This window comes from Medicago sativa, chromosome 8, assembly GCF_051527215.1.
Source record: "Medicago sativa cultivar Bolivia chromosome 8, Bolivia_mono, whole genome shotgun sequence".
In the NCBI taxonomy this organism is placed as follows: domain Eukaryota; kingdom Viridiplantae; phylum Streptophyta; class Magnoliopsida; order Fabales; family Fabaceae; genus Medicago; species Medicago sativa.
Window position 1 is genome coordinate 38,428,082 of NC_140756.1, and position 27,462 is coordinate 38,455,543.

Here is a 27,462-nt window from a genome sequence, read left to right on the forward strand (position 1 = left end):
TTGAATTTCTGAATAGATTAGGATGGGGTGAGATGCTTAGTCCTATGAGGGGGTATGAAAATTTTACTTATGAGTTTTTAAGTCTATCCAATTCACGAAAGATAAGTTGAATCTAGATGACCCCGATCATAGAGTCTCCTTCCGGCTTTTGAATATTGATTACGAGATGTCCCTTGAAAATTTTGCACTGAAATGGGCTTCGCAAATGTGGGGTTCATCCATGACTCTTGGAATCAAGCTCTAAAGCCGGAAGACTATAACCACGCTAGCTTTTGGAAACGCATCACTGGTCGAGAACAATATGTTCCACGATCCAACAAGGCTAGTAACATCCACAACCCAGTTCTTAGGTACCTTCAGAGAGTAATGGCTTGTACCATTTGGGGTAGGAAAGAAGTAGGAACATGTAGGACGGATGAAATCTTTATGCTTTGGGCTATGCTTCATAATAATCCTGTGAATACTTGTTTTTACATGCTTGACTACCTTGCCTCAATAGGAACTAAGCCTAATCTTGTAGCTGAAATAGTGGTGGGGGGTGTCATCACATTCATTGCTAGGAAGTTTGGAGTGAGCGAGGAGGAAGGGATAAATGAAATTCAGGGCAACAATAGGCTTAACATAGAGACATTAATCTCTATGAAATTTATTACACATCATCCACCAATGCAATATGCCCTTAAACTCAATGTGCCTACTCTGTTTTTGCTTCCTATCCCATCTCGGACTAACACCGAGGTGGAGGAAAATTGGTTGTATGTTGATAATGAATAGGTACATGAGTAACATGACGAAGGAGAAGGTGCTAACTTGCACTATGAGGAGGAGCACCATGACCATAATGCCGGAGAACTCAATAATGATGAAAGATGGGCATGGATGCGAACCGAGGTCGAGAGGATAAGCACCAGCAACAAAGGCAAGGTGTAGAACTTTTGGGGCTGAGAAATGATGTCCAAAGGGGCAACCGCTTGTTGGAAGAAAACAATGCAATGCTCCGAAGAATGATGCACCAATTCAACCTCCAAGGTCCTCCTTATGGACCTCAATGAGAACATGTGAGCTTTCCTCTTCCTCTCTTCCCTCTTTCTTCTTCTTCTTCTACTGGGGGGGGGGGGGCTAATAAAGTGTCTAGAGTCGTAGTGTTCCAAACTCCCTTGAACTTTATTCTTTTGTTTTGTTTTTATAGCAAGAGGCATGACTAGTAGCTTGTTTTTAATGTAAAATATGGCATAAAATTTTTGTTTTGTCTCTTCTTTAAAGGTTGTTTCTTGTACATGAAAGTAGTTTCTTGTGTTTCTTTTGTTCTTGCTATACCCACATCTTGTTTTATTGTGAAAATCTCCAATGAGAAAAGCAACTGGTTGCAATCCTTGAGTAAATGTATGAATAGGTATTTTAAGGAGCACGTTCTATCTTTAGTGTTAACTTAGACCCTTTAAAGTCTTCAGAGTAAAAGTAATATAAGTTTGTGTGGGAAAATCAAATGTTCTTAATTGTTATATGCTTAATTGTTAAAGTTATAATGGGGCGGGAGAATGGCACCAACATGTGGGGGAAAGGACAATCCCTAACTTCCTAATTGTGGTGGTGACTCCCTAATTTGAACTTAAAGTGAAAAAAATTCATCAATGCTAGGGGGAAAGGACAATTACATCCGAGAAGACTTCCTACGCGGAGATGAAATAAAAGAAAATTTTGCAGCACTGCTTAGGGTGATTTTTAATCTAGGGGGAAAGGACAATTACATCCGAGAAGACTTCTTATGAGGATAGATAGCCCCTAAGCATCAGCAGACCCTTGTGTTTAATTGTTAAATTAATTCAATCTTAACTTAAATTCCCATCACTCTTATATGAAATGAAGAAAGGACTTTTCTCGGTTACTTTAGCACTAAGGATAGAACCTATTCCTCATAATATCTGTCTTATACAGGAGCAAGAAAAGGGTTGGACTGTACACACACACTCACTTGAGACTTGATGTTGGGTAGAATAGGTTCATGAGAAGTATTTGAAATTGTAATTAGTGTACTTGAAGCAAAGCCTTTCTTTTGAGACATGTGTTCTCAATATTGCCAAAATAATCTTTTGATGCTGCTATGTCTGTTGCCTTTTGCTTGAGGACAAGCAAAGATTCAAGTGTGGGGGAGTTTGATGAGTCATAGATAGTCTAATTTATTGCCTTATTTAATTTAGTTTTATTAAAGATTTAGTTTTATTTTATTGCATTTTATTTCCTTTTAGAATATTTTACTTTAAATTGCTTTTTATTTTATTTTAGGAACGAATATATGGTGGAAGGTGTCTTGGAGCAAAAGAAAGAGGACTGGAACGAATACAGTGCGAAAATACGAAGATACGGGACAAAAATATGTTCCCCCATAGTCAGAAGCTTGGCACGGCCCGTGCCAACATGTGGCACGGCCGTGCCTGTCTCCAGAACCTGTTTTGCTGCTTTTTCTTCGGGCCCAAGTTACCCTGTTGCAGCTTTATTGTTTTATCCCTTTAGTTGCTTAGTTTCTAAGTCGATTGTAAAGCTATAAATAGAGTAGCTCTCCACCATAAACATTCACCTTTTACTTTGCTTAGAATATTTATATTTTCAATAAAAGTCTTTATTTCTTTACTTTCTTTCTCGCAATTTTACCTTACTGTTATTTTCTCTCTTCTTTCCCATGTCTACGATGAACATGAGTGAGTAGACTTCTTCGTCTTAGGATTGTTGGGGAGTCTAAATGACATAATCCTGAACAAACCAAGCTTAAACCCTAATTTCTATGTAACCATAATTTCTAATCTAGATTCACCGTCTTAACGTGGATTAACAATTATCAAACTGTGGAAGCGAAAGCGGAGGGTTTGATAATCGTTAATCCATCATCCCAAACATCAATTCATAAAGCGAGAGCGGAGTCTTGATGTTGGAACAAGTGAATCTAGACAATAATTGCAAAACAGTGAAATAGTCTTTGCAATTATTGAGACAAAGAGTAGTTTCAATCCTCTATGCATCTTCTAGTAATCATGTCAGTGAAATAGGCTTGGTTGCTAGAAGTAAACTCTCACCGGACTTTCAACGGAAAGGTGAGGGGCTAAGGGAAACCGGTCTTTAGAAATTAGTGTGTAAACCATGAAATTAGATGTTTAAGTCTTGTCTAGTGAAGGGTTTGTTATTATGACAAACCAATAATCCTAAGGCTCTTTATTAATATTGTTATTTACCTTCAGCAATCAAACTCCTCTTTACTAAACTTTCTCCTCCTCTAATCATTCTTTAAAAAGTTAATTAAGTTAAACAACTCCCTAGCGGAACGATACTCTTCTTACTACTATTACTTCGATAGGCCGTGCACTTGCGGTTTGGCTCTATCAAGTTTTTGGCGCCGTTGCCGGGCAGTTAACTAATTTGATTAACTTTTTCTTAGTGATTAGAATTCTCTCTTCTTCTTTCTCTTTTCTTTTTATTTTTAACTTTTTATTTTTCTGTTAATGTTAACTTCTTGGGTTCTCAATTTTTTATGCGAAAAACCAGAAATCGAGTTGTAGTAATCAAGGAGATCGAAAGGTATTTGCATAAACAAAAGAGAGACGCACGAAATAATAGCATCATGGCCAATCGCACTCTCAAAGAGTATGAACGCTTAATACGGCCGAGCCACAAGCTGTTATTGTGTACCCAACGGTTGAGGATGACAATTTTGAAATTAAGCCTGCCCTACTTAACTTGGTGCAGGAAAACCAATTCTCGGGATCCCCCACTGAGGATCCCAATCTTCACATATCTTTTTTCCTACGAATTAGTGGAACCATGAAGGAGAACCAAGAGGCCGTAAGACTTCATCTCTTTCCCTTTTCCTTAAGGGATAGAGCTAGCGCTTGGTTCCATTCCCTCGAAGTCGGTTCCATTACTTCATGGGATCAGATGAGGCAAGCATTCCTTGCCCGTTTCTTTCCACCATCTAAAACCGCTAAACTTAGAGAGCAAATGGACCGACGAGAGAGCCATCACTAGTTCTTCATCCTCCAAAAAGGAGGCAGGTATGTACGAAGTCTCTAACTATGACCACCTTGCTTCTAAAATTGGTACACTAACCGAAAAACTTGAAAAACTCAATGTTAGTGCTATCAATTCTGCTTCTACTCCTTCTTGTGAAATTTGTGGTATAACTGGTCATGCTGGTGTTGATTGCCAACTAGGTAGTGCTATAACGGTGTTAAGCAAATGAATTATGCTCAATATAACCAAGGGATGAGACAAAATCAAAATTTTTACAAAAACCAAAATCCCTATGGCCAAGTAGCACCACCCGGTTATGCAAACAACCAAAGATTCACTTAGAAATCCAATTTGGAAATTTTGTTGGAAAACTCTATTGCCAACCAAAACAAACAACTTCAAGAACTTAAAAACCAAACCAGATTTCTGAATGATTCTCTTTCCAAGCTCAATACCAAAGTTGATTCTATTGCTACTCACTCTAAAATGCTTGAAACACAAATCGCTCAAATAGCCCAACAAGTGGCTACCTCTTCCCAAACACCGGGAGTCTTTCCTGGTCAAACCGAAGCCAATCCCAAAGGCCAAGTTAATGTCATATCTTTTGGGGGTAGTAAGTTAGGCGAAACTTTTGCTAAGGTTAAAAACATTGGGAGAGAAAGTGTCAAGCCCTTAGGTGATAAAACTGTGATAGAAGAAGGAAAACCACTTGAAGAAAACAAAACTCCATCCCCCTTAAATCCTGAGAAGCTTAAACTAGAGGGTAAGTTTGAAAAATTTGTCAACATACTTAGGAAGATTTGCATTAAACTCCCCTTTGCTGAAGCTTTGTCTAGGATGCCTCTATATGCCAAATTTTTAAAGGAAATTTTTTCAAAGAAAAGGCCTATGGAGCATAGTGAGACAATAGCCTTGGCTAAGGACACTAGTGCAATCATTCAAGAGGCACACCCTAAGCTCAGAGATCCAGGTAGCTTTGCCATACCATGTGAAATTGGGAATGAAACCATAAACAAAGCCTTATGTGACTTAGGAGCTAGTGTTAGTTTGCTACCTTTGTCTCTTCTTAAAAGAATAGGGATAGGAGAGTTGAAACCTACCGAAATGGAGTTGAAGTTAGCTGATCGTTCTAAAATGAAACTAGTAGGATTTGTCGAGGACATACCTGTTAAAATAGAAGGGATATATATCCCAACTGATTTTGTAGTTGTTGACATTGAAGAGGACGAAGACGTCCCTATAAAATTAGGTAGACCTTTCCTCGCCACTGCGGGAGCTCTTATAGATGTCAAGAACGGTAGGATAGTCTTTCAAGTGAGTGACACATTGGTTGGTTTTGAGTTGGAAAACGTTATGAAAGGTCCCGCTCTTTACTCTTGTTGCATGCTTAACGATCATGTTGTGAAAGAACGTTTTGTAGCGTCATCTACACAATATGATATCATTGATCCATTCTAAGGACCCTTTCTAACCGTCAAGCTAATGACATTAAAAGAGCGCTTCGTGGGAGGAAACCCACACATTTAATCGCTTTTGTTTTGTTTTTCTTTGTTTTAAGTTGTTTTGTAGGTAATTGTCCAAGTGTAGTTCGAAAAAAATCAAGAAATTGAAGAATTCTGAAGCCCCCAGGACCAGAGAGGTGGCACGGCCCGTGCTAGGCATGGCACGGCCGTGCCAAGTTTTTAAGAAAAAAATACAGGTTGAAGTCAGAAAGATGGCACGGCCCGTGCCATGGGTGGCACGGCCGTGCCCGACCTCTTGTTGCCTATATACATAAATTTTTCTCTTCTTCTTCCTCATTCTCAAACCACAAACCTCTCTCTACCTTCAAACTTCTCTCTAAACCTCCATAACCTCCAAACCTTCAAACCCTCATATCTCCCTCAAATCTTCACCAAATCACTCAATTCTTCCCCCAATCAATTCTAAACTTCATTCAAAACAAAAACCACCAATCAAAAACATCTTTCACCCACTCAAACATATAATTCACCAAACCCTTATCTCCATTAACATTAACCCAAAAACCACAAAACCTTAACCAATCTCCACATCTAAAACCATAAAACTCACTTAAACATCAACCCCAATCCAAAACCAACCTTTCCCACTAAAATTATCATCAAAACCCTAACCTTCACCAAAACCCCAAAGTCAAACCAAGATCAAAGGTCTAATGGCTTCAAGAAGGAGTGGCAAGGAACCAGCAACATCTTCCGGAGGACCACCATCCAAGAAAAGGGCACCGGCAAAGAATCATGGCATCACCTTCAAGGATAAGAACCAAAAGGAAAGGTACAAAATCCTTATCACTAAACCTTTGCATCCTTGTAGGTACCCTCATTCTCATACTATGAATACCTTAGGGATTAGGGACAATGCTTTTGAATTTCTGAATAGATTAGGATGGGGTGAGATGCTTAGTCCTATGAGGGGGTATGAAAATTTTACTTATGAGTTTTTAAGTTCTATCCAATTCACGAAAGATAAGTTGAATCTAGATGACCCCGATCATAGAGTCTCCTTCCGGCTTTTGAATATTGATTACGAGATGTCCCTTGAAAACTTTTGCACTGAAATGGGCTTCGCAAATGTGGGGTTCATCCATGACTCTTGGAATCAAGCTCTAAAGCCAGAAGACTATAACCACGCTAGCTTTTGGAAACGCATCACTGGTCGAGAACAATATGTTCCACGATCCAACAAGGCTAGTAACATCCACAACCCAGTTCTTAGGTACCTTCAAAGAGTAATGGCTTGTACCATTTGGGGTAGGAAAGAAGTAGGAACATGTAGGACGAATGAGATCTTTATGCATTGGGCTATGCTTCATAATAATCCCGTGAATACTTGTTTTTACATGCTTGACTACCTTGCCTCAATAGGAACTAAGCCTAATCTTGTAGCTGAAATAGTGGCGGGGGGTGTTATCACATTCATTGCTAGGAAGTTTGGAGTGAGCGAGGAGGAAGGGATAAATGAAATTCAGGGATAGGCTTAACATAGAGACATTAATCTCTATGAAATTTATTACACATCATCCACCAATGCAATATGCCCTTAAACTCAATGTGCCTACTCAAGTTAGCACCGAGGTGGAGCAAAATTGGTTGTATGTTGATAATGAACAGGTACATGAGCAACATGACGAAGGAGAAGGTGCTAACTTGCACTATGAGGAGGAGCACCATGACCATAATGCCGGAGAACTCAATAATGATGAAAGATGGGCATGGATGCGAACCGAGGTCGAGAGGATAAGCACCGAGCAACAAAGGCAAGGTGTAGAACTTTTGGGGCTGAGAAATGATGTCCAAAGGGGCAACCGCTTGTTGGAAGAAAACAATGCAATGCTCCGAAGAATGATGCACCAATTCAACCTCCAAGGTCCTCCTTATGCACCTCAATGAGAACATGTGAGCTTTCCTCTTCCTCTCTTCCCTCTTTCTTCTTCTTCTACTTTTTCTTCTTCTTTTAATTTCTTTATATTTTCAATAAAAGTCTTTATTTCTTTACTTTCTTTCTCGCAATTTTACCTTACTGTTATTTTCTCTCTTCTTCCCCCATGTCTACGATGAACATGAGTGAGTAGACTTCTTCGTCTTAGGATTGTTGAGGAGTCTAAATGACATAATCCTGAACAAACCAAGCTTAAACCCTAATTTCTATGTAACCCTAATTTCTAATCTAGATTCACAGTCTTAACGTGGATTAACAATTATCAAACTGTGGAAGCGAAAGCGGAGGGTTTGATAATCGTTAATCCATCATCCCAAACATCAATTCATAAAGCGAGAGCGGAGTCTTGATGTTGGAACAAGTGAATCTAGACAATAATTGCAAAACAGTGAAATAGTCTTTGCAATTATTGAGACAAAGAGTAGTTTCAATCCTCTATGCATCTTCTAGTAATCAAGTCAGCGAAATAGGCTTGGTTACTAGAAGTAAACTCTCACCGGACTTTCATCGAAAAGGTGAGGGGCTAAGGGAAACCGGTCTTTAGAAATTAGTGTGTAAACCATGAAATTAGATGTTTAAGTCTTGTCTAGTGAAGGGTACGGTTTGTTATTATGACAAACCAATAATCCTAAGGCTCTTTATTAATATTGTTATTTACCTTCAGTAATCAAACTCCTCTTTACTAAACTTTCTCCTCCTCTAATCATTCTTTAAAAAGTTAATTAAGTTAAACAACTCCCTAGCGGAACGATACTCTTCTTACTACTATTACTTCGATAGGCCGTGCACTTGCGGTTTGGCCCTATCACATCTCTCCCAATCCATCATCAATTAGTGTTTTCTTTTCAAGCAAGCAAGCAAACATGAATGGAATGATAAGCTTTTGATGGAAACAACTTAGTATTCTTGGAGCAAGCTTTCTTCACTTGATTCAATCATCTAGGGTTTTGGTGTAGAGCTTAGGAATACTTGAGTTTCACTTCTTTTGTGCAAGGTGAGTTCTTAGATAGTTAACCTACCATTGGGTTTGAGCAATTCTAGTAAGAAAACTTGAATTTATGCTAAGCTAGAATGATATAGTTTAGTGCCCCTTTTATGTCAATTGATGCTTGAAACATGTTTATATTGCTATGCATTCAATTTCCCTTCACTTTTATGCATTCTGGATGATTGTGGTGCATTAGGTTGCTTAGAATTGAGGTAAAACATCAAAAATCGCATTTTCTGCACTTCTGGTCCGAAGAAACTCCTATTAGCGAAATTATTTCGCTAATAGCGAAATTTTCCAGATTTCGCTAATAGCTAAAATTTGGCTATTAGCCAAATTTCCAGACAGCTCCAGAACCATTTTGCTATCAGCGAAATTTTAGCGAAAATGGCACATCAAGTTTCACTTTTAGCAGGCTTTTGGGGCCTTGTATGCCATCCGAAACCACTTGTTTAACGCTAATTAACCTAAAGAAAACCCTCAATCTCTAAGAATCTAATTCACCATCACAAAAGAGTTTTCACTAGAAATTGCATGAGACATATGAACATGTTTTCAAGCAATAATGGCACTCATGAGAATTTTACTCGAAACATGATGGGGTAGAGAGGAGTTAAGCAAGGGAAGGAACATAGAGCCTCGGCATAGCTTGTCGAGAATAGAACGTCATCATAGAATCTATGTATGATAAGATGTGAAGCGATTAGTTTAATCTATTCACTAAGAAAGTATAAGACGTAGGTGTCGTGCCACTTGTGATTTGCACTAGGTTGAGTCTCAAGGGGTTTCCATTAGGTGAAACGGGATAAGCTTCACATGAGGGGCCTGTACGACACAAAGGGAGTTCCGATGATACCTTAGATAGGTTTCCATCGGTTAGATACGTATTGTGCTCGGGATTACTCCACCCCGCGGGCTCTCCGTAAAAATGAACTCAGATAATGTTATTGTTCAACCCTAACCTCTTACTTAATGAATACGATTATGTATGTTATGATGTTATACTTGAGTGAGCTATGAAGATTACCGACGATGGGTTTAGGTTTTTCCTATTCGTCCGGTTTAGAGACGTGTCATGAATATGATAAGTATTGGCCTTGATGCATTAGTGTATCTCGGTATAGCGATCTTAGGTTCCCTCCGTCTAGACAAGCATGACCACACACATATAATCAACTGTCAGGTTGTAATGTAGACACGTGGTAACCGTAGGTTTTTCCCCAAGGTTACCTATAGCTTAGGACTAGGTAGAACTCACTGAGGCATTGTCTCATCCCTCTTCTTATTTGTTCAGGTTCACAGCTCTCTCGTGGCAAAGGTAAAGAGAAAGCTTTGGATTGATCGTGCTTTCGTGGATCCAACTTTGTGTCTTTCTAGTTGATGCATATGTTATATTATGAGATGTGTTGTAATGAACTTTGTAGTTAAGCCTCGTTCGACTATCCTTGTGAAAATAATGTAACATAAGACTCATGTTGGCTTGGTATCTAAACTCTCGACTGATGTCGTTTCTTTATTGTATAATTAATGTATCCAATATCAGTTTTTAACGCACTTGTTGAATATTCTAGACACTTTCAATTTGGGCATTACAGGAATGATGAGTTGATTGGTGCTATGTAAAACGCAGGTGAGGGGCGTTGTTTACGTAGTGTTTCATTTATATTTATTCTCCAGTAAGAACGAAAAAAAATCTATTTTAAATGGTTTAACAATAAATTTGCTAGACCATCGAAGAAAAAAATATATTATAATAATAATAATGTTTTTTTTCTTTCTTGAAAGAGTTTAGCAGAAAAACTATCACATACTACATGCAGAGAAGTATGAAATTGTAGGTTCAAACCAATGTCTCATCTAAGTTGTACATTCAAAATTAGAGCCATTATATATAAAACAAAGTATTTAGGCACTTCAAAGAACAACATTTGTTTCAAATGAGTGCATTAACAGTATTTATTGATTACTTTATATTTTCCCTTCTACTTCACACGAGGTAGAAATTGTTGTAGAATAGGTGTCGGTGTCTGGCATTTTAGAAGTTGTTTCTCCATCAAGAATGTCTCTTCTAACATAAAATGCTGGTCTTCTGGGTATTGTTGTGAGTTCATATTTGTTTGTTAACATTGATATAACATCAGACATTGTAGGTCGATCTTTTGCATATTGTTCTACACATAAGAGACCAACATGAATGCACCTTTTCACTTCATCAGGAACAAATGTGTCATTTAAAGTTGGATCCATTAGCTTTATATACTCACCATCATTCCATAGCTCCCATGCCTATCAGTTATTTTATCAAATTAGAAAAAGGAACAATTTTTATAAAAAAAATATAAACTCAATGAGACAAATTTTACATACATGTCCTATTAGATTTAGTGGCCGATCAACATCATAGAAGCTATTGTTTCTTCTACCACAAATAATTTCAAGTAGCAGCACACCAAAGCTATAGACATCAGACTTAGTAGAACAAATCCCTTCCATGGCATACTCTGGAGACATGTATCCACTGTACAGAAAAATTATTTAAAAAATCAAAAGCATTTTCTTTATGTAATCATAAAAAAAGTTTAGAGCACTCACTATGTCCCAACAATCCTGTTGGTATTTACTACGGATTCTTGTTGTGTGAACATTCTTGCCATGCCAAAATTAGAAATTTTAGGGTTCATATTGTCATCAAGAAGTATATATTGCTAGCCTTCAAGTCTAGATGAATGATTTTGAGTCTTGAGTACTTGTGAAGATATAGTAATCCTTGAGAAATTCCTTCTATTATGTTGAAACGCTTCTTCCAATCTAGACATTTCCTTCTTGTAGAATCTTCTCAATGAGTTACATAAAACATGATATTTAAATGGTTATATTCATGTTTGGATAACTTGTTATAGTAGTGAAACTTCTAGGATATTTACAGAATAATTTTAATTAGCAAAAGCAAAGTTTTTGGCCCAAAATTTCCGAGACACCCTAGATCGAACACGCTGTAAAATACACTTTGGATGTAAAATGTGAGGTGACAGAAAATAACTTAAAAAACGTGAATTGTATGTGTTGGTGGTGGATTTTAAATCATGTGTCAACAAAATATTTATCTATATGAGTTTGTCCTAAAAAACATCACATACAAATATATAGTCTAACACATCCTCACCAAATAAATAGAAATCCAAGCTTTTGTTTGACATGTATTCATATATTAGAATCCTTTCTTCTTCATGAATGCAACAACCAAGTAGTTGGACAAGATTTGTGTGTTGAAGTTCACATATCAATGCCAATTCATTTTTGAATTCCACAATTCCTTGTCCAGATGTTTTTGAAAGTCTTTTTACAGCAACTTCTTGTCCCGTTGCCAAGATTCCCTGAAGTCATCAAACAAGACAAAATTTAGATGTATTTTCTTAGAAACTTTTTAATGGATCTCTAAAAAAATGGGTACTTAAGTTGACAACCATACTAAAAACACCTAAAACCAATGCATATATGTTTTGTCCAAAACAAAAATCGCCAAACAAGAAAAGAAAAATATAACCACATTATAAGTAGTGTGTCATATGTCAATTGTGATAGTAATTTAACTTGTGTTCAAGTCACCTTATAAACGGGTCCATAGCCTCCCTGTCCTAACTTGTTTTCAGGTGAAAAGTCCATAGTTGCTTCCAAAATTGATGTATAGTTAAAAACTTTTATATCATGTCCCTTGAAGTCATCTTCAAGATCTTTGATATCATAAGATTCATGGGAAGCTGCCAAATCTTGCATCTCATTCTCCTCTCTTTTACTTTTGATATCTACATGACAAAAAAAAAATATAAAGATAGAAAACAAAGGGATTGATTTTCGTAAATATGTACTAAACTATATTTGCAATATCCAAGTACCTTTACGTGCAGATTTCTGTTTCTTTTTCGTGACACATAAAAGGAGTGGGCATAATAGGAGTGTAGCAGCTGCTATTGCAACACCTATCCATATCCGCATGATTTTACCTGCATTGAATATAAACTATAAATTTGAATAGTAATAGCTTCCTATGTAATTTCTACTAGTTATTCAGCATTGTTCATTTAATTTTTGAAAAAAATATTGTTGATTTTTAAATGTTCTTTATGATGTGTCTAATGTTAGTAGGAGTAACTTAGACAGAGGCGAAGCTCTATCGCCCTCCGCAAACCGCTTCCTTTTCATACCTTAAACACATTTGAAAGGAAAGAAAGGCTGCATGATTATGAATCTAGTCCTTCAAGATCTAGGAACTTATCTCGGGGCTCACATGCTTCGCCAAAGGATATCTTATCGATATTATCATTTCATTTTGGATTAATGGAAGAAAACACACATTGGCTTGAAAACCTCATTATCCTTATTTTTATGTTTAAACCTTGCTCAATCCTCCCACATGGGTATTCGAGACATTGTTAGTTACAGACTTAGAGTGAGATGCCACAATCTGATTTTCTATCAAGATGTGGATAATGTTAGTAATCTTGATAGTGTTATGGGTTATTTACTAAACATTATTTTTGAATTGGACTTTCTATTGTAATTTTATACATATCATATATATAATGACAAATAATACATTTTACAAACAGCTCACATTTGCAACGCACGGATGTGTGATCTAGTTATATAAAAAATAAATAGAATTATATTGGACTTACCATGGTGATTTAGCGTTGGCTTTACCATGACGTTATAGATATTTGGATACTCCAAATCAATATCTTGTGTCGAATTCGATGAATAAAATACACATCCAGTCCCATTACGATAATATTCTTGGAACCCATTGCAGTCACAGTTTCTCCAACAACTGAGCTTACAATCACTATAACCATAAGTCACATTGTCTTCGATGGTTGCACTGTCGGTGTTGGGTCTGCCTGTCTTTTTTTGAAACACCTCACCAGGTTCCCTACAAGTTGGCATATCATCCCAGTTTTGGCACCCTCCATCACTATTATATCCATAACACATATCTGCATTCGCAATCTCTCCTTCAGTACTCGTTAACATCCCCGTTGAGTACAGTTCCCAACCTGGAAACATCTTATAATTCTGATCTTTGATTTTAAAAGTGAAGGAGTCTTCATCCTTGTTAGAGACAATAATGTATTGATACACTCGTTGAACTTTCACCGGAATGTTCTCGAATAATCCATTGCTTCTACGTTTTCCGCTTTTCCAATACACTTTGCCGCGTTGCTTGATGTTCAATTGACCTTCGTTTGGTTCCCATTCAAGACTAAATCCACCTGAATTTGGTAGTTGATGAGTCATAGATAGTATTATTTATTGCCTTATTTAGTTTAGTTTTATTTTATTTTAGATTTGATTTTATTTTATTGCATTTTATTTTAGTTTAGAATATTTTACTTCAAATTATGTTTTATTTTATTCTAGGAATAAATATATGGTGGAAGGTGTCTTGGAGCAAAAGAAAGAGGACTGGAGCAAATACAGCGCAAGAATACGAAGATACGGGACAAAAATATGTTCCCACCAAGTCAGAAGCTTGGCACGGCCAGTGCAAACATGTGGCACGGCCGTGCCGCCTCCAGGAGTCTCTTTTGCTGCTTTTTCTTCGGGCCCAAGTTACCCTGTTGCAGCTTTACTGTTTTACCCTTTTAGTTGCTTAGTTTCTAAGTCGATTGTAAAGCTATAAATAGAGTAGCTCTCCACCATAAACAATCATGCTTTACTTTGTTTATTTCAATTGCTATTTTAATAAAAGTCTTTATTTTCCCTTTTACTTTCCTTGCAATTTATTTTACCGTATTTCTCTCTTCTTCCTCCATGTCTACGATGAACATGAGTGAGTAGACTTCTTAGTCTTAGGATTATTGGGGAGTCTAATGACTCAATCCTAAACAAAACATGTCTAAACCCTAATTTATATGTAACCCTAATTTCTAATCTAGATTCACCGTCTTAACGTGGATTAACAATTATCAAACTGTGGAAGCGAAAGCGGAGGGTTTGATAATCGTTAATCCATCATCCCAAACATCAATTCATAAAGCGAGAGCGGAGTCTTGATGTTGGAACAAGTGAATCTAGACAATAATTGCAAAACAGTGAAATAGTCTTTGCAATTATTGAGACAAAGAGTAGTTTCAATCCTCTATGCATCTTCTAGTAATCATGTCAGTGAAATAGGCTTGGTTGCTAGAAGTAAACTCTCACCGGACTTTCATCGGAAAGGTGAGGGGCTAAGGGAAACCGGTCTTTAGAAATTAGTGTGTAAATCATGAAATTAGATGTTTAGGTTTTGTCTAGTGAAGGATTAGTTATTAAGATGAACCAATGATCCTAAGGCCCTTTATTATTATTGTTTTTACCTTCAGCAATCAAACTCTCTCTTATTAACTTTCTCTCCTCTAATCATTCATTAAAAGTTAATTAAGTTGAACAACTCCCTAGCGGGACGATAACTCTACTTACTACTATTACTTCGATAGGCCGTGCACTTGCGGTATGGCTCTATCAAGTTTTTGGCGCCGTTGCCGGGGAGTTGTTGAAATTTGATTAACTTTTTAATAGTGATTAGACTATAAAAAAAAAAAAAAATCTTTTTCGTTGTTTTATTTTATTTTATTGTTTCTATATTTCTTTCTAAAAAAAAAAAAAATCTTTATTTGATTCTATTTTATTTTATTTACTTCATATAAAAAAAAAATCTTTCTCTTTATTTTATTTTATTTTATATATAAAAAAAAAAATCTTTTTCTATTTCTTCTTTTGCCTTTAACTTCTTGGGAAGATAATAACGATATGGCTAAGGAATGCACTCTCATAGAGTATGCAATCCCATCTTCAAATGAGTCATACGATGCTATTGTGTACCCAACGGTTGATGACAATTTTGAAATAGAACCTGAACTTATTGAGTTAGTTCAGCAAAATCAATTTTTCGGATCAACCACTGAGGATCCGAATTTTCATATTTCAACTTTTTTAAGACTCAGTGGAACCGTGAATGCAAACCAAGAGGTCGTAAGGCTGCACTACTTTCCTTTTTCCTTAGGGGGAAGAGCTAGTGCTTGGTTTAATTCATTAAAACTTGGTTCTATCACTTCATGGCAACAAATGAGGCAAACTTTTCTTGCCCAATTCTTTCCTCATTCTAAAATTGTTCGCTTAAGAAAACAAATCATACAATTCACTCAAAAAGATGGAGAATCTCTTTACGATGCGTGGGAGCGTTTCAAAGAAATGCTTAGACTTTGTCCCCATCATGGTTTAGAGAATTGGCTTATTATTCACACTTTTTATAATGGCCTTTTGTATCCCACAAAAATTTATGTTGATGCAGCTGCAGGTGGAGCTCTAATGAACAAAACATACACAGAAGCATATGCTTTGATCGAAGACATGGCACAAAACCACTATCAGTTGACCTACGGAAGGGACACCACTAATGTTGCTCCTTCACCCTCTCAGAAAGAGGTAGGTATGTATGAAAATTCTTCCCTTGATCATCTAGCTGCTAAAGTTGACGCACTCACACAAAAATTTGATAATATAAATACTAGTGCTGTCACACCTCCCCCTGTATCACCTCTTTGTGAAGTTTGTGGTGTATTTGGCCATATTGGCATTGATTTCCAACTAGGTAGTGTTGTTAGAAGTCCTGAGCAAGTAAACTATGCTCAATATAATCAAGGGTTTAAAAATAACCAAATTTTTTTTTCAAACCCCTCAAAATCTTTTTGGACAAGAAACAACACCACTCAGTTATGCAAACAACCAAATAGTCCCTCAAAAATCCAGCTTGGAACTTTTTTTAGAAAATTTTCTTATAAATCAATCTGAGCAGCTCCAAGAGTTTAAAAACCAAACTGAATTTTTGAAGGACTCTCTTGCCAAACATACATTGAACGTAGACTCCATAGTTACTCACAGTAAGATGATAGAGACTCAGACTTCCCAAGTACCCCAACAGCTGGCTACTCCCTCTCAAACCTCCGAAGTCCTTCTAAGCCAAACCGAAACCAACCCCAAAGACCATATACGTGCTATTATTTTTAGGGATGGTAACCAATTAGAGGACCCCGTTGTGAAAATTAAGAACAATGAACGAGAGATAGGAAGTGATAAGCCTCAAAGTGAGAAAGCTATAGGAGAGAATGACAAGCCATTTGTTTCACCATCTCATGAGCCTAAAATTCCTTTAACACAAGAGTTTGCTAAATCCAAGTTAGATGAGCAGTTTAGAAATTTTATTGAAATACTTCCAAACAAATTGCCACCTAAACTTAAGGATCCAGAGAGATTTTCCATACCTTGTGTCATAGGATATAAAACATTTGAGAAAGCCATGTGTGATTTGGGAGAGCATGTTAGTTTGTTGCCATTATCCCTTTCTGAGAGATTGGGTATAGGATAGATAAACCACCTTCTAACCGTCAAGCTAGTGACTCTAAACAAGCGCTTCGTGGGAGGCAACCCATGATTTTTATTGCTTTTATTTTTGTTTGTTTTGTGTTATTTTAATTTATTTTGTAGGTATTTGTCCAAATATGATACAAAAAAGTGAAAGAAAGTTGAAGCCATTGACCTGAAACAAAAAAAAAAAATTGAAAAAAAAAAATTTTAAAAAATAAAATAAAAAAAAAAATTTGTGTCTAAGGTCCAGAGGCTAGGCACGGCCCGTGCCTAAGGTGGCACGGCCGTGCCCAAAAAAAAAAAAAACTTTTTTTAAAAAAAAAAAAAAAAATTATTTTTTTCCCTCATTCAAAATAACCTCTTTCATCCTTTATCCATAACCCTCTAAACCAAATTCATACACCATTAAACCATAACCCAAAAACCAAAACTTCTTCACCAAACTCCATCATTCAACTCTTAAACTTCACTTAAACCACAACCCCATCACTAAACCAACCCTTCCCAACCAAAACCTTGCCTAACCCTAACCTTCCCCAAAATCCACACCAAGTCAAGTTAAGGTCAATGGCATCAATGAAGAAAGGTAAGGAGATTGAAGACTCCGGAAGTGATGCAAGAAGCAATCAACAACCTGCAATCATAGGATCAAATTCAAGGATCCCGAGCAAAGAAATAGGTATAAATCTCTAATCTCTAGAACTATCTCCACTTGCAGGTACCTTGATGTTAATGCTATGGATAGACTAGGAATAGAGGATAATGTGATTAGGCTGTTGAATAACACAACTCTATGCATAGGTACCTTGAAAGGTTTATGGCTTGCACCGTATAGAGTAGGAAAGAGGTAGGGAATGATGAGAGCTGTTTATGTTGTGGGCTATGCTTTATAACCATCATATTAACATTTGCTATTATTTGTTTGATTATCTTGTTTCAATTGTTAAAAAGAAACCGGATGATAAAGGTGATATAATGGTAGGTGGAATCATCACTTTTCTTGCTAGGAAGTTTGGGGTGAGTGTGAATCAAGGGATCAAGAGGATAGAGGGAAACTTTTGGCTAGACTTATATACTATCACTACTTTGTCCTTAGAACCCATGAACCTACTCACAATTACCAATATGAATGGAGAATTATTAGAGCTTATCATTCTACCTAATCCGGACATAACTAATCCGGAGGTGGTGGAAAATTTGTTTTATGTTGGCACTAACCCACAGGTACATAATGATGGTGATGATGATGGTAATCAAGAAGGAGGTAGGTGCAAACTTGCACCATGAGGAAGAAGCCGGTGGAAGCTATAATGAAGAACGGTGGGCATGGATGCAAACCAAGGTTCACAAAATAAGCACCGAGAAACAAAGACAAGGTGTTGAAATGGCCGGGCAAAGAAACAATGTCCTAAGGGGCAATCGAATAAATGAAGAAAATCAAATGCTACGGAACATGATACAACACCTTCTCCTCCATGGTCTACTTTATAAAATTGTGAGCTTTCCTCTTCCTTTACTCTCTCTTCTTCCTCCTCTTCTTCTACTTCTTCTTCTTCTTCTTCTTCTTCTTCTTCTATTCTTCTTCTTTTATTTTTCTTTTTGAATCATTGAGGACAATGCTTCTCCTAAGTGTGGGGGGGGGGGGGGGGGGGGCCTAATAAAGTGTCTAGAGTCGTAGTGTTCCCAAACTCCCTTGAACTTTATTCTTTTGTTTTGTTTTTATAGCAAGAGGCATGACTAGTAGCTTGTTTTTAATGTAAATATGGCATGAAAATTTTTGTTTTGTCTCTTCTTTAGGTCGCCTCTTGTACATGAAAATGGTTTCTTGTGTTTCTTGTGTTCTTGCTATACCCATATCATGTTTTATTGTGAAAATTCTCCAATGAGAAAAGCACCCGGTTGCAATCCTTGAGTAAATGTATGAATAGGTATTTTAAGGAACACGTTCTATCTTTGGTGTTAACTTAGACCCTTTAAAGTCTTAAGAGTAAAAGTAGTATAAGTCTGTGTGGGAAAATTAATCAAATTGTTCTTAATTGTTATATTCTTTTTAATTTGTTAAATGTTAAATGGGGCGGGAGAATGGCACCAACATGTGGGGGAAAGGACAATTACATCCTAACTTCCTAATTGTGGTGGTGACTCCTTAATTTGAACCTAAAGTGAAACAAATTCATCAATGCTAGGGGGAAAGGACAATTACATCCAAACGCGGAGATGAAACAAACAATAATTTTGCAGCACTACTTAGGGTGATTTTGAATCTAGGGGGAAAGGACAATTACATCCGAGAAGACTCCCTACGAGGATAGATAGCCCCTAAGCATCTGCAGCCCCTTGTGCTTAATTGTTAAATCTAATTTAATTTTAACTCAAATTCCCATCACTCTTATATGAAATGAAGAAAGGACTTTTCTCGGTTACTTTAGCACTAAGGATAGAACCTATTCCTCATAATATCTGTCTTATACAGGAGCAAGAAAAGGGTTGGACTGCACACACACTCACTTGAGACTTGATGTTGGGTAGAATAGGTTCATGAGAAGTCTTTGAAATTGTAATTATTGTACTTGAAGCAAAGCCTTTCTATTGAGACATTTGTTCTTAATATTGCCATAATCAAATCTTTTGTTGCTGCTATGTTTGCTGCCTTTTGCTTGAGGACAAGCAAAGATTCAAGTGTGGGGGAGTTTGATGAGTCATAGATAGTATTATTTATTGCCTTATTTAGTTTAGTTTTATTTTAGATTTGATTTTATTTTATTGCATTTTATTTTAGTTTAGAATATTTTACTTCAAATTATGTTTTATTTTATTCTAGGAATAAATATATGGTGGAAGGTGTCTTGGAGCAAAAGAAAGAGGACTGGAGCAAATACAACGCAAGAATACGAAGATACGGGACAAAAATATGTTCCCACCAAGTCAGAAGCTTGGCACGGCCAGTGCCAACATGTGGCACGGCCGTGCCACCTCCAGGAGTCTCTTTTGCTGCTTTTTCTTCGGGCCCAAGTTACCCTGTTGCAGCTTTACTGTTTTACCCTTTTAGTTGCTTAGTTTCTAAGTCGATTGTAAAGCTATAAATAGAGTAGCTCTCCACCATAAACAATCATGCTTTACTTTGTTTATTTCAATTGCTATTTTAATAAAAGTCTTTATTTTCCCTTTTACTTTCCTTGCAATTTATTTTACCGTATTTCTCTCTTCTTCCTCCATGTCTACGATGAACATGAGTGAGTAGACTTCTTAGTCTTAGGATTATTGGGGAGTCTAATGACTCAATCCTAAACAAAACATGTTTAAACCCTAATTTCTATGTAACCCTAATTTCTAATCTAGATTCACCGTCTTAACGTGGATTAACAATTATCAAACTGTGGAAGCGAAAGCGGAGGGTTTGATAATCGTTAATCCATCATCCCAAACATCAATTCATAAAGCGAGAGCGGAGTCTTGATGTTGGAACAAGTGAATCTAGACAATAATTGCAAAACAGTGAAATAGTCTTTGCAATTATTGAGACAAAGAGTAGTTTCAATCCTCTATGCATCTTCTAGTAATCATGTCAGTGAAATAGGCTTGGTTGCTAGAAGTAAACTCTCACCGGACTTTCATCGGAAAGGTGAGGGGCTAAGGGAAATCGGTCTTTAGAAATTAGTGTGTAAATCATGAAATTAGATGTTTAGGTTTTGTCTAGTGAAGGATTAGTTATTAAGATGAACCAATGATCCCAAGGCCCTTTATTATTATTGTTTTTACCTTCAGCAATCAAACTCTCTCTTATTAACTTTCTCTCCTCTAATCATTCATTAAAAGTTAATTAAGTTGAACAACTCCCTAGCGGAACGATAACTCTACTTACTACTATTACTTCGATAGGCCGTGCACTTGCGGTTTGGCTCTATCAGTAGTGAAGGAGCCAACCATGAAATCAAGGACCAATTATGTCCAGTTTTTCGGTTAACTCCCAACTTCATCGTTGGGATCAAAATGTATGTTGGATAATCAAAACTCTGCCATAATATACTCTTTGTCCCATTTGGATGAAGTTGTTGAAGCACAAAGTTACCAGTGTGTAACATAGTGGCCACGGTGTTGTTGGTTGGTTGAGACGAAGAGTAAATGATTATTGGTAAATTTCTATTTTGAAATTCTATTTTGAGCACACCAGAGTAGTCTAGTGATAGAACTGCTGAATTTAAGTCTATGGAATGATTTCTATTATACATCCACACCTAAGTGCCATAATCCGCATTAACACCAATGACCAAGTGAGCATCCTCGCTATCTAATGTTCGATTGAAATATAGACAATACTTGCCTTGTTTAGAACATAGCTTGGATTTGTAATTCAATGTATCACCTGGCTTCAAACTATCACTTGTTGCTTTAACAAGAATACTAGTAGTAGTACTCCACCAAAACCATAAGTATATCAATACAACTTGTTTCTTTACTTCAAAGCTTATCATGATTGATGAATATTGTTTCAAAAAGAAGAGAAATATACTCAGCAATTTAAAGGAGAATAACCTCAACTCTTGCAATCTGCACTTCCTAACTTTGGATACAAAATTTTATGCAAGTGATTATGGGCCTTTATCAGAATTAATTCTGGTTCACACGATTAGTCACAAACCTTTACCTTTATTTTTCCACTACAAAATGTTGCATTAAAGTATGTTTCTCGGCAACTTTAATTTAATGGCAAAGGAAAGATCGATTTATTTTGATACAAATGTTTTTTTTTAAGAGTAATTAGGAAAATTTTAACCAGTACCATCTCGTAAGGGTATTTGTTAAAAAATCAAATAGAGTAAAATTATCTTCAAACATCAACGTCTTAAAAGGGTAAAAAATGAACTTTTTAAAACAAAATTATATTTTCTTTGTTTCTTTCACAAGTGTCTTAGAGACAATGGTTTGCATAACTCTAATAATTAAGGGTGACAAATGTAAAGCTAATAACGTTTCCCATTCACAAAGGGCCTAAGTAATGAATTTTTTTGAGAGAAATGAATTTTTAAAACAGAACTAACGAAATAAAATAACGTGGTGTATAAATAATGAAAAATTTTGTCTTTTTTTGTTCATAAAAGAACAAGTAGGTGTCGTCTGATCTTTTATTCTGGCTATCATATGTTGTTATTTCGTCTCATTCAAATAAAGCATCATTTATCATCTTGTTCTTTCTAGGTTGGTTTTCTTCTAGTTTCAACCTTGTTGGCTGCTACCCCTCTTATTTTATATATAATTTTTTTAATTTTAACAAGTTTTATATATTATCTTTGCTATTCAAAAAGTAGAAAAAAATGAGAGATGTATTCTTTTTTAGAAAAAAGCATATTTAAAATTATAAAAACTTTCCGTAACTAAAAAATATTGTCATTCATAATGAAAATACCTAACGAAAAATATATAAATTCAGAAATTTGTTTACAATTTTAAAGTTTAGTGACCTATAAATTATTTTTCTTTTTTTTTTTTTTTTTTGAGAAACAAAGGGGCCTAAGCCCGGGAAGAGAGAAAATTAAACAGAGATGACTCTAGGGGTCGGTATCCCCATAACATCAGCTAACACTAGAGGACTTAGCCTAGCTGGACATTGCTCATATACACGCAACCCAGGCGCATGCTCACAACCCATGTTTGCAAGACCGTCTGCACACAAATTCGCCTCACGATAAGAATGACAAATCTCCACTTCCCACTCCAAAGCAAGCAATCGTCAAATTTCTTGAATGAGATGCCAACCAACAACACTGCCATCCTTAGTTGTCTGCAGAGTACAGACCACCACACTCGAATCAACGAGCAACTCAACCTTCGCAAAACCTTTCTCTCTAGCAATTCGGAGACCATCGAGGACTCCCCAAAGCTCTGCTAAATACGCATTACATCTACCCAAGTTACGGGAAAAACCAGTAATCCATTGCCCTTCAACATTTCGAAAGAGCCCTCCACTACCAGCTGATATATCTCTTTTACTAGCTCCATCTGTATTCAAACGAATCCAACCTTCCTCTGGTTTCTTCCACATCACATCAACTTTCACTCGATGTTGAGTACAAAATATTTAGTTGCCTACAAAATAATTCCACCTTTTATGTATTATCTTTACTACTCGAAAATTTAATAAACAATGAAATTGTATTCTTTTCTAGACAAAAGAATATATAAAAAAAAATAAAAAATCAGTAACTTATCATATTATTTTTTTTGAACAAATCAAAAACTTATCATATTATTTAATTTTCAATACTTTTGTCTATACACTTTTTTTGGTACAACTTTTGTCTATATTACTACTAAACTAAAATTGTTAGTTTACTGCAAAAAAATGTTAGTAAATTAAGTTTAAAAAGAGGCCAACAGTATGACCAGAGATGTTATCAACTTTCCATCACTCATCCTTCAATTATTGTGTTAAAGTTGAGTGATATTTTTCCTTGCTTTAAAAAAGTAGTTTGGGGAAAACTACTCTTGTGGACAATTTTGTAGTGGAAAATAAAAATCACGTTGGTTTTATTAGATTGTGTGGAACATGAAAATCTGATAAAAGCCAATTAATTAGTTTGAAATTTGTATCCAAAAAATTGGGGTTCAAAGATGTGCAATGCATTGTATGATTTTTTTTTTTTGGTTACAAAGCTAAACAAAAACAAGAAAAGAAGCAAGACAAAAACAGAAACTAGGCCCTAGGGAAGAAGACTCCCGAGGTGTCACTCCGAAGCAGCAAGAGCAGGTCTTCAGGAGGAGCAGTGTGGATGACTAAATCAGCATTGGATGAAGCTCCTAACTTTGCCAAGAAATTAGCGCATTGGTTACCTTCTCTGAGAGTATGATGAACTGTGAAATAATTATTGGTAGCCAATATATCCTTAATGTTTTGAATGAGGACAGCATATACATGATAGTGTGGAGTGTCCCCCTTTATGAGATTAATAGAGAGGAGGGAATCCGAGTAACAAGCCAAATCATCTATTCCCATATCAATAGCCATGTGCAAGCCGTGATAGACTGCTGTTAGTTCAGCCAGCAAAATGCTTATGAGTGGGAGATCATACCTGAGAAAGCCGAGAGGAAAAGACCCCCATTATTGCGAAAATGCCGCCAAAATCAGTTCGAGTAGGAGTCCCATTGCAACTCCCATCAACATTCAAAATGGTGCCCATATGATTGTTGCAATTCCACTTGACATAGCGATCATCAGAAATTGCAGCATCACCATTTTTGAAAGCTGAGATAATGGTGTCAACTGAATTATAGATGTTGGAGACAAGGTAGTATAGAGACCAAGTTTCATTGTTGAGACACATCATGTTCCTATTCCTCCAAACCAACCAAATAGTGGCTAAGAACAAAGTAGAGTGAGAAGAGTTGGTACCATTCCGGATCTATTCTGTAGCGCATGTAGAAAAGAAATCATGACTCGAAAATCCGATTTTGTGCCAAATTATCTTAGAATGTCTGCAATCACGGATGCAATGAAGGAAATATTCTTCATCCACAACGGGTGCAAGTGGCTGAGGAAGCAATTTTACGGTGGTGAAGTAAAGTTAGAGTTTGAACAGCATCATGACACACCAACCAAACAAGAAATTTGTACTTTTCCGATGCTTTCAACTTCCAAATCCACGACCAAGAATACCCACTTTTTGTAGAATAAGCACCATTGTATGATTTGAAACTGAAACAACTTTTCCTATGTCTTGGTGAGTATTTTTCTTCTAGCAATCAAATTAATTGGGTATATAATTTTTCCGAGCTTAATTTTCTATTGTTTTTGTAACTCAACAACAATTCATTTATTGTGCAGCACCTTACATGTCACATATCAAATTATAAAGTAGTAAGTTATTGTCTTCCCATAGATTGTTATTTTTGACTCGGAAAATAAACAAAATTTAATTAAAAATAATAAATTTGAGGGATTTGCAGAGTGGTTACTTCCATGATTGCTGACGTGATGATAATCATCATGTTGGAGATGTAAGCAAAGGACGTGATTTGCCCAGCGTTTAGAACCTTTTGACTTTGGACCATCCCTTCTAGATGAGCTGTGGAAATTTTAAACAATTGTTCTACCATTTCATCCAGTTTAACAATGTCCTCTTCCGCATCTCGGTATTCCTAGGAATTAGGGTAGTACTCCGACCATTCTTGAGGATATTTGTTCGTTTGATGTTCGTCATAAGATGCCATGTACTTTCTTTGTTCTTCTGATGACCCCGAACATTTTGGAAAGCATGTATCACTTCCATGACCTTGTGCGAAGAAGTCTCCAAATTGTTTCAAGTTGAATGTTCATAAATTTGTTTCTTGCTAGCAAGGCATCATATGAATTTAATTCAATCAAACATTTCTTTTTCAAGACCTGCACCTAGCATAATCTAAACTAAAACAAGAAACCTTTAAGTAGCACCGCACAAGAAGAATGAGTAGTAACTTTTTTTTTCCGGTTTTGGAATAACTAAAAAAAAACTAACTAAAAAAAAAACTAACTAAATCTAATCTAAACTAAATAATATCCTAAAAGCTATAAACAATAAAAACAAAATAAAAACTATCCTAATATAAAGTAAAACAAATCTAACATAAGAACAGGCAAACAAATCTAACCTAAATAAAAGGAAAATAAAAACTAATATAATAAAATAAATTTTAACTAACCTAAAAATAATGAAATAAAAACTAACCTAATCTAAAAAGATTTAACCTTATCTCAAAACAATAATCAAATTTATTCTTATGGTTGATAATCCTTGAAACCCTTCGAGTGCAACCTTATTGTCCAAAAAATTTCAAAACTATTATTGTGTTTTGACCATCTTGTCTAACCTTGTTTGATTCAATATCAAAATTAACCTTTTGGTATTTTGTTCGATATTTAAGATTAAGATTAAATAACCATATCAAACTTCACCATTTAGAAAAATATTTTTAACATCCATATATACCTCTCCATCCAACTATCCATTTAGAAAAATAGTTTTAACATCCATTTGATGGATAACAAACTTATGGATGGATGTTTGTGCAATTATAGCATTCTGATTGATGCAATTCTTACAATAGGTGCATATGTATCAAAATAAGCAATGTCTTCTTTTTGTGTTAACGCTTTTGCAAATTGTCTAGCCTTGAATTTATCAATGGTACCATCCACTTTCATTTTCCTTTTAAAGATCCATTTACAACCTATTGGTTTCGATCCGAGTGAGAGATCTACCACTTTTCAAGTTTTATTACCCATAATTGAATCTATTTCTTCTTCGATAACTTCTTTCTGAAAGGATGAATCTTGAGACTTTATAGCCTTTTCATATGCTACCAAATCATGCTCAAGGTTAAAGCAAATTGGTCCATTACTATTTATGAATTTACCTGTTCATTCTACAAGAAACATTATGAAATCAGATCTAAAATCTTTCTCTTTTCGGATCCTCTTACTTCTTCTAAGTTCTTAATCATCCAATGTATCTACATTAGATTCATTGTTTTCTAAATTTTGTACATTAAAATGAACAATATCCTTGGGATAAGAAATTGAGTTAAATTTTTCTTCTTGAAAAATTGCATCTCATGACTCAGTTACTGTATTAACAGAATATGAGTCATTCGATTCAATATCCAAGAATTTGTATGCTTTACTATTTTCTGTATAGCCTTAGAATACACATTCAATTCATCTTTCACCCAATTTATTTCTTTTTGGTTCAGGCACTTTCACAATTTCTCTACAACCCCATACTTTTAAATAATTAAGATTTGGCTTCCTTTGTTTCCAAAGTTCATATGGGGTTATTTTGTTCCTTTTGTTTGGAACCCTATTTAGGATGTAACATGTTAATAGCATTGTTTCAACCCAATATCCTTTAGATAATCCAGAATAGGACAACATGACATTAACCAATTCTACCAAAGTCTTATTCTTCCTTTCTGCTATTCCATTTTGTTGTGGGGAGTAGGGTGCAGTAACTTGATGCATAATACCGGTAAATTCAAAATAACTCAGATGATAAAACTCTCCTCCCCCAATCACTTCTAAAGCATTTAATGAAAGTTTCATGTTGAAGTTCTACTTGTGTTTTAAACATTTTGAATTTATCTAAGACTTTATCTTTTCTTTTATATCGTTCACCATGGTCATGGATGAGAATGTGAGCGTTCATCTCTCCCAAAAAAATTCAGCCATTAATTAGCCATAAATAAGTCATAAATCAAACCTAAAGAGTGTTTAATATAACTTAATTGTTGGGAAGAGGTTGCTCCACTTGAAATCTAAAAAGTTTAATGGTTATGCACGTAAAACTCAAAGAGTATGGGGTTGCCACACTAACCTTTAGGTTCTATTCGCCCACACCAATAATTGTGTATTGGATGCAATAGGAATGACCAGCAAATCCCCGCTTCAGGATACTACGAGTTCATTGATGTGTATTGCACAATCACACCAAGCCTATCTTTTAACAATATTTTACATATTTATGGTTTCAACATTTGACTCATGCATTAGAGAATTGATGGATGGTTCAGAGTAAGAGAATGAGGGAGAATTATGTTATTAATGTACAATTCGTGTCCAACCTGATGCCCAAATGCCAAACATT

At 35.9% G+C, this 27,462-nt stretch overlaps 1 non-coding gene and 1 pseudogene across 2 annotated transcripts; both read right to left on the reverse strand.

The window, feature by feature from the left end:
* Positions 1-10,275: 10,275 nt before the first annotated feature.
* LOC146898966 (G-type lectin S-receptor-like serine/threonine-protein kinase CES101) lies at positions 10,276-21,510 on the reverse strand (annotated as a pseudogene). Its single transcript, XR_015024110.1, has 8 exons — positions 20,762-21,510; positions 13,123-13,730; positions 12,340-12,447; positions 12,053-12,249; positions 11,610-11,820; positions 11,039-11,278; positions 10,814-10,964; positions 10,276-10,732 (listed from the first exon to the last, which is right to left on the reverse strand). The product of XR_015024110.1 is annotated as a G-type lectin S-receptor-like serine/threonine-protein kinase CES101 (transcript).
* Positions 15,598-15,705, reverse strand: LOC146898967 (small nucleolar RNA R71). The gene has a single exon (XR_015024362.1). It is a non-coding gene; the product is annotated as a small nucleolar RNA R71 (small nucleolar RNA).
* Positions 21,511-27,462: the final 5,952 nt, after the last annotated feature.